The 8,537-nt window shown below is 44.7% G+C and overlaps 1 long non-coding RNA gene across 1 annotated transcript; it reads left to right on the forward strand.

Moving 5' to 3' along the window:
* Positions 1-4,658: 4,658 nt before the first annotated feature.
* LOC130540867 (uncharacterized) lies at positions 4,659-8,308 on the forward strand. The gene is made up of 2 exons (XR_008954884.2): positions 4,659-4,993; positions 8,100-8,308. It is a non-coding gene; the product is annotated as an uncharacterized LOC130540867 (long non-coding RNA).
* The last annotated feature ends 229 nt before the right edge of the window (positions 8,309-8,537 follow it).

Consider the following 8,537-nt stretch of genomic DNA (forward strand, 5'->3'; position numbering starts at 1 on the left):
CACTAGTCCCTCCTTCAGCTCCCTCCTGCCCAGGCTCGAGAAAACATCTATATCACCAGTTTTCAGCCTCAGCTGCACATTAGGATCACATGGGAGCTTTGAAGAAGCCCCGGTACCGGGGTCCCACTCCCACATATTCTGATTCAGTTAGCCGGGGGTGCAACCCACCTAGGAGGTTTTTAAACACCACCCCCCACCCCCTACTCGGTGATTCTAAAGAATAGTAAAAGTTAAGATCTGTTGCTCCAAATCCTTCTCAAACAAGGCTTCAGGAAGCCACTACCACAAACAGACGAAATCCGTGTCCTTTCTGTTCTAAGCCCCGGCTACCCTGTGTGGTTCCAGGACCAGTGACTCTGGCCTCCCTGGTGCTAGTTACTGATGAGACCCTCAGCCCCATCCAGACTCGCTGAATCTGAACCTGCCCTTTAGTCAGATCCACAGGGGTTCCGAGCACGCCGCTGGGCTGGAGGTATTCCAAGGCCCCTCGCAGCCCTCAGTCTGTGATTTCGGCTCCACGAGCTCCCTCCACTGCGAATGCATAGGGGTTTTAAGAGATGATGCGGCTCAGGGACTGGCTGTTTTTATATTAATATGGCCATTTGTGTGTTTCCCTTTATTTTTTTAAAGTTTGTTGTTAATTAATTAGCAGACATGTTTTCTCTGTATTATCTGTAAACAATTCTCTTAATTCTAATCTTATCCATAAAGCTATTCTCCCCAAAGAACTTGTGACAATTTAAAAAAATCTTCATGAACTCCACTTCCCACTAAAAGTTCATGCAGATTCAAGTCAGAGGCAAAGACCCATCCGTGGGGTCATTTCCACTGAATTGCGACCTATAGGGGCTGCCTGAGTGTAGGTTCCTTATGTCCCCGAGGGGAGGCTCCGTAATAAGTGACACTGAGCTCTATCAAGGATCATCCGATGTGGATAGCCTTCGACTCTCATCACTACTGGGAATCTGTCCCAATGAAATAACCCAAAATATGGTAAAAAGCTCTACAGGGGAAATCTTTCTGTAACAGAGATCAATTTAACAACGTGAATGCCCAAAAATAGGGAGGAAGATGGTTTTGTGTTAGAATATTGTTCAGCACTTTAAAATACTTATGTAAAACTGCATCGAGGTTCCAACTACATGTATATGGAAAGAAATTCACAGAAAAAGTTGAGGAAGAAAAAACATAAGACATTAATAAAAGATGTATCACAGGAAAGAACTCAACCACAATCCTGCCACTCTATTTTTCAAGTTTTTTATATTTGCAAAACGTTAATATTTTAATTATGAATGTATAGATACTTTAAATATAAGAATAGCCTAATGCCACTGGGAACGGCATGTTTGTTTATATTACAGTGATTTTTCAGTGATTGAAGATTTTATTTAGTAATTAAAGGAAGAAAGTAGGAAGAAAACCTACGGACAATACTGTTTCCTGATGGCAGAATTTCCTCCGTATATCACCCTGCCAAATCACTGCGTCTATGGTTTATTTTTTTCTAGCTTTTCTTATTATGGGGCGGCCACCCCATTTTTAAGAGTTATTGCTCTCCACACAATCAAGTATTTTCCTTTTGTTGCCTGAGTTAAATAGCGATCTGATAATCTGTAATTTATTGAGAATTGCAAGCCAGCACTTTGCCCATGTCTGTCCATGCTTTTGCGGACAGGGAAACTAGATCCAGAGAGGGCAAGCTACTTGCCTGAGCAAACACAGCTCGCAGAGGGCAGACACAGGATTTGAACCAGCTCTCAAGCCCCCAGCTGTGCTGCCCAGCCTCCGTGGCAGGGCAGGCGGCCGGCTGTCGGGAGGGCCTCGAGACCTTGAGTGGAGTGGCTTCAGGGCTGTTTATTGTTCCTGTGGCTCATGGTACAACCATCAACTTGATGTTTGAAGGGTGAGGGTGGGGGCACTTTGAAAGAGTGGAGGAAAGCATCCAGAGGGGTCTGCCTTTTAACAGACGCGATAGAAACCAGAGGGCAGCCAGGGTGGCTGAAAGGGTGGTGGGTGGCCAGCAAGCCAGCCAGGTGTTCGGTGCCACCCTCAGATGACATTGTATATAGGACACAGACTCAGCAGTGAGGCCTGGAGCTGTCTGTGGGAGAGCTGGTGGACCTGGCAATGCGTCCCCTTCCTGCGGGCATCTGCGGATCATCTTCTGCTGGCTGGGGACAGGTCAGCTGGGCTGAGTCCTGGCTGCTGGGGACCGCACGATACTGCCCTCAGCCACCTCGCCATCCAGGCATTTGAGAACATGGACAGAGTTCTCAGATGGATTCCTGGAGCAAACGTTGCAGTCATGACCTGGTCAGTGAGAGGAATGAGCTTTGGGCAGGTGGGCAGCCAGCCCAGACCGCATGCACAGCACTCATGTTTGCCGGGCACGTCCAGCACTTTTCACGCCCTATTTTATGCAATCCCAATAAAAAACCCATGAGGTAGGGACCATTGCTCTCCCCAATTTATAGAAGAGCAAACTAAGGCTCAGAATGGTTCATTCACCCAGTTGGCAGTCTGGGGTGTGATCCCGGGCAGTGTGACCTGGGCTCTTGCTGCTGCTGTTTATCTCCTGTTTTTCCAGCTCTGCCAGTGGACAGCCTGGCTTGAGCTCCTGACTCTGACACTTTGTCACTCTCCAGCAGCCTGGTCGTCAGCGATGGGCTGGCCTCTGTCTGCCTCAGTTTCCTCATCTACAAAGTGAGGCTAATAATAGTCTCTCCTTCTGGGTTGTTGTGGGGGTCAAATGAGTCTTTCCACGTATGATGGTATAACAGGAGTAGAAAACTCCTGGCATCTGGCAATAACTCCGTAAAGGTGGTTATTCATACAATTATTATTATTTACTTTCGAGCCTGATCTGTTATGTTCTCCCCTTGTGAAACTGAATCTTCCTTTCCTTCCATCTCCTCTGATGTGAAATGTAGATAATGACAGTCAGCATCAATGTCACTGAGTGGACGGGACACAGGACACAGAAAGCCATTGTTTCAAATCTAAGTCTCTGCAGAAACCTCTGGACCAGCGCATTTTTATTCTAAATATTCATGCTGTCTCTAGATGCACTTCCTGGTCCTTATCTGGAGCATGATTCTCTCTGACAATAATCATGTAGCCAACATATTTAAAATTCAGCGTATTAGACAGCCTGGCAGTTGACACAACGAGGGATCTTTTCGTAAGTGCTGGTATTTAGTGGTGACACTGGGCGAAAATACTAAGTGAAGCTTAGCGGTTCTCTTGTTATAAAAGAAAAGGAAATTGCCTTCCGTTTAGGCTGAAGCAATTTTCAGACCGTGGGAAGGGGGCAGCTCAGTAGTGAGTTCTTTTTCAGATCATATTGGCTTAGGAGCTGTTACATCCAAGTTGTGACTTCAGAACAAAAGAAATTGAACTTGCGTTTTGCCAAGTTTAAGTTGGTGTCGCCTGGTTCCAACAGGTCCCAAGGAGAAGTGGTATTTGCATTTGGCCCCCGTGACCTCTGTGTTCCCCAACGGGGGCTGTGGTCCACAGTGGGAGGCTCAGGGGCTGGGGCAGGAGCAGAGAACATCCAGATGACCGTGCGTGCTGCCGTCCACTGGGCTTTCTCATTAACCTGTGGTCACACCGTCCAATTCATCAAAGAAACCTGAAGCAAGGGGACGGACAGAACCGGCACATGCATGGGTGCAGGCGAATCCCTGGCTTTGCTAATTGGGGTTCTCTTCCCATCTCAGTTAGGTTCTGCCGTCTGAGCAGAAAAGCTAAGAGGGAAGCTGGGATTTTCCAGCCAAGCCTGCCTCACAGGCCCACGTGTGGTCACTCCTAAGCGTCTGGTGTAAACAAGAGTCATTGTCTATTTGGTGGTGGGATTCCTTCTCAGAAAGCTTGCTGTGGTGTCACCAGGGAAGCTGGAGGGAATTTAAGCCCCTCCAAAATCGAGCTGCAGATGTTTTCTTGAACTGGGCGCTGCTGTTTCTTTGCTGGGAAAGGTTTTCTTCCTTGAGCGGCTGATCTCTTCCTTCATCAGAATTATCAAGGTTCTGGTCAGCCAGGTCCTCTCCAAAACCACAGCCATTTTCAGGAGACAAAAGCAGCCTCGGTTTATAAGGGACCACTGAACGGCTTTATGGCATGCTTGGGAATTACAAATGTCAAATCAAACAACATGAAATTGTGCCCTTCTTTTGTGTGCGTTCATTAGAAGGACTTGGAAAACCAAATCATGATGTATCGGTATTTGTTTTTTATACAGAAACAATATTGAAAAAAAGGCCCCTCGATGAATTCGTAAATTAAGGCAAGGAGATACTTACTTAAAATGTTGAAAGCTCCCACAGATCTAATACTCCAAACCAAAAATTATATGCAGCACTGATAGCAGATGTTTTCGTCCTATCTAAATATGAAAAAGTATTATATGTTATATTGACATTTAGGCTAAATCTTTCCCTTATAAGGTGTTTGACATAAATAGCTTTTATTATGTAACTCTTCAATAGAAGGCATACACACACATTTCTTAAAGGTCCCAGCTGCTATTGTTATCACTGGAGGCATAAAATTGGAATCCTAACTTCCAATATCAAATTTGAGCACAAACCCTATAAAATGTATCTTGTCAGAATGTGCCAGAACCGCTAAGCTCTTTTTGGCTGAACAAATTGCAGCTGGTGTCCTTAAAGGTCGAGAATCAAACTTGCTGTATCCTCAGGGTTTAGGCAGCAAATTGGTCCCAGTTTTCACCCTGCCGCAGGGCTGGCTGGGGAGGGCAGGGGTTTAGATTAGCCGTGGCCTAGGCCGTTTGACGGGGTGACACGAGCCTGCAGGGCCGAGTCCAAGGCCCGGAGATAGGACCAACCGTCAGGAATGCGAGGAATGTTTTTCTTCGGACTCTATCGAGGCACACAGACAGACCATGGGGATTCTGTCTACAGTGACAGCCTTAACATTTGCCAGAGCCCTGGACGGCTGCAGAAATGGCATTGCCCACCCTGCAAGTGAGAAGGTAACGTTTATTTTTGTATTTTTTTCTCTGTCTCCCATATACAGACTGTAGAAAGACCACCAAGAGCGGACCATTTTTTTTTTTTCCACCATGATGTACAATTCACATTTGTTAATAAAAAAAAAGTGCCCGAGGTCATCCACCTAGACTTTTTTTTTTCTTAAACAGGAAACGGGTTTCAGATGTTTATATGTTGAAAAGTAAGGCTACTAATCTGTTTCGCCATTTAGCAGGCCCTGGCTCACTCTCTCGTACCTTTTAATGTTCAGACCCCATAGAATGACATTAATTTTTATCCCTCTTGTTATTTAGAATTAAAAAAAAACAAAAACAGAAAAACACTTTCAGTAGTCACCTGCTTTTTTGGGACAGCTCCAGTGGAGGTTAAAATAAATGAATCCGGTGGTTTCATTCAATTGTGCTCTTAGCTGCGAGGGTGCTGTGCGGTGGGTTTGAGTATTCAACACTCTTCAGCAGTTCTTTAAAATAGAGCGTGGTCTCGTGTATTTTCGTGTGTCTGTATCCACAAGTGGATCTCCGTTGAAGCTACATATTTAGATGAAGAGTTAAGGTTCACAAACGCACATACTTATTCCGTCTATAGCAAGGGTGGGAATTGGTCTCTTCAGTACTTTTCTTTCATTTTTCTGGGGGGTCAGTGTGATGTTTTCCACGTTTCTTCTTGATGTTCGGCTGTGCCAGGTAACAGAGAAAAGGCATTTCCCAGGGAGCCGATGATCGCTTGAAAGGGCTTCAACTTGATGCTTGGAAATAAAAAATTTTGTTTTATTTCTGCCATTTTTTCCCTCATCCCAGGACCAGTAATTTTAAACAGTTGTCACTGGTGCAAACGTTTCCCTGTTTAGTGTGGCAAATCAATGCATTTTTACCCTGTTGGGGAGGTTTACATATTTATAGTCCAGGGAGAAAAGAGCACAACAAACGGGAATTGTGGATGCTTTTTAAGTGAATTTGTTAGTATTCAAATCATTGGCGTAAAAGACTATTTTAAACATAGAGTTCAAAGCAGAAGGAATAATATTGTTTCCTAAAGCTGGATCAAATGGTTCCCCCTTTTTAACCCACCTGTGTTTGACCAAACGCTTTATGTTTACCGATCTTGCAAGGGTGCAAAAGAACTATTCTTGAAGAATTTCGTCAGGGAGAGAAAACCAGCTGAGTTGAAAGGAGCTCTTAAAATTTCAGCATCAGTATTTTCAGGATCAGTAAAAAAGTTACTTTCAGGATCAGTAAAAAGTTATTTGCAAAAATTAAACATAGACAAAGAATCATCTTTTACTTCACTACAAGAATCCTCCCCTCACCCTCGTGTGTGTGTGTGTGTGTGTGTGTGTGTGTGTGTGTGTAGAGAGAGAGAGTTCTATGAGGCACAAGATGCATTTTCTTGCTTTTTCATCAGAGTACCAGAAGCGGCTGGAGAAAAGATTAGTACAAGTGTAAAAATGGATATGTTAATAAATGTCCAAACTCCTTTAAATGGAGGTGAGATGGATATGATAAAACAAATTTTAAAATATATGTTTTTGTTTTTCTTTTTTAATCAAACGAAAAGGCCATTTTTAGTGTATAGGGGCATGTTTTAATTCGGCATTCAAATTATGCCAGGCATAGGTGTCAGGGACTCCCCGTGGAAACCCAGTGACAAAACAATAACACCATCACCTGCGTTGAAATGTGAGCAAAAATAATAGAGTGGTTATCTCGAGAAAGCGGCTGCTGAAAAATGCCTCCCTTAACATGGAAGCACCCGGCAGAGGCTGATCTGTGGGGCTGGGGAGAAATGGAGCAATCGCCAACACTCCAGGCTCGTCTGTGAACCCCAAATTCCATTAAGAAAAGAAACTGCTTAGCAAGACCCTTTTGAAAGCCTCGGGGTGCTAAAGGAGCAGAAGGAAAGCCTGGCTTAGCATCCACATGGCCACCAAAGCTCGGAGGGCAGAGACTGCCAGGAGGAACTGATCTGATGAGAGGATCCATGAGAGAGCAGGGCAACTGCACTAAGTGCCCATTTCTCCAACACGGACAGGGCACCAGGGAGCTTGGCTAACATGGTCACTCAGCCTTCCTTTGTGGAATCACAGGACAGGAGCCTGCTTTGGGCCAGCATTTACAAAAACTGTCTTTTTTGGCCCCTGGACCCTGATGAATAGAAAAACGCTGCAGTCTGCAAACCCACTGCAATCGCCGCGTCAGCTCTGAGCCGAGATGCTTCCCAAATGAACACCTGGATGGTGTAAATCACCCTGACAGTAAACACTTCAGGCCAGGACGCAGGCTGCAGGCGGGGTGGGGTGGCATCCTCCCACCCAGCTGGGGTCCATAAACCAGGCACTGGCCCTGCGCTAATAAATGCTCCTTTCACAGCAAAAGACCCCTCCTCCCGGGCTGGGATCACGGTCCCGGTAGAGAGGGTGCTCAGACAACCGACAGCGTTTCTCCCACCCTCACCACTGTCCGACTTACCCCGGGCTGGCATCAGGGAGTGTTGTCAGGCGTTTATGCCGTTATGAATGGCTTTATGATACCTCGAGAGGGGGAACAGGGCCACCGGCTTCATGGTGGCTATTTTCTGAAGGTGGCAGGAGAAGATAAAACCAAAATTCAAGGTTTGCTTTTTAAATACCATGCTGGTAAAATCAGAATAGTAATGACGGGAACCAAAAGATCTATCTGAAATGTTCCTAAGGTTAGTGGAATCTACAGTGGCATTCCCTCTTGTAAAACACATTGAACTCAAATGTTAAAATAACTCTCCCTCTTCTTGCTGCTGTCTCAAAATCCTTGACTGCTAATGGATGACCACCCATTTGGTGTATACAATTCTTATAAAAATCCCCAAATAGGGGAAAAGCAGAGGGTAGATAGCAGAATAGATCTAGAAAAAGAACACCTCCTTGGGAATTTCTTTGCATTCAGATGCTCTACTTTAAAAAATAAAATGTCTCCGTATAATTATCCAGTTAGGAGGAGTCTTTTAAATGATATCTTTTGTCTTCAGCCAGACAGATGTGAGGACGCACAATGTAAACGTTATGCAGCAGCTTTGGGAGACGCTTTTTATGGCTCTGTTTCTTTCCACTCACAGCACAGACTCGAGAAATGTAGGGAACTCGAGAGCAGCCACTCGGCCCCAGGATCAACCCAGCACCAAAGAAAAACAACCAGAAGAAATTATTCTTCAGCCTGAAATGAAGCCGGGATCAAATGGTTGCTGATCAGAGCAAATATTTAAATTGGAAAAGTCAAATTGAGCATTATTAAATAAAGCTTGTTTAATATGTCTCCAACAGAAAATGTCTTTTGAAGAGCATTTTAAACCTGATATTAAAATCTGGCCGAGCGCATGTCCCGGGGCGTAATTGGTGAGCACAGGAATTTGGGTCCTTTGCAAGAAGTGTGGTATTCTCCCTTCACAAGGTATTTTTTTCCCCGATGTATAAAATGAAAGCAGAAAGGTTTTTAGGTAGCTATTTAAAACTGTTCATGCAACATAATAAATATAAGACAATTGACCCGTGTTTTA

The sequence above is a fragment of the Pan paniscus genome, chromosome 18 (genome assembly GCF_029289425.2).
Source record: "Pan paniscus chromosome 18, NHGRI_mPanPan1-v2.0_pri, whole genome shotgun sequence".
Taxonomy (NCBI): domain Eukaryota; kingdom Metazoa; phylum Chordata; class Mammalia; order Primates; family Hominidae; genus Pan; species Pan paniscus.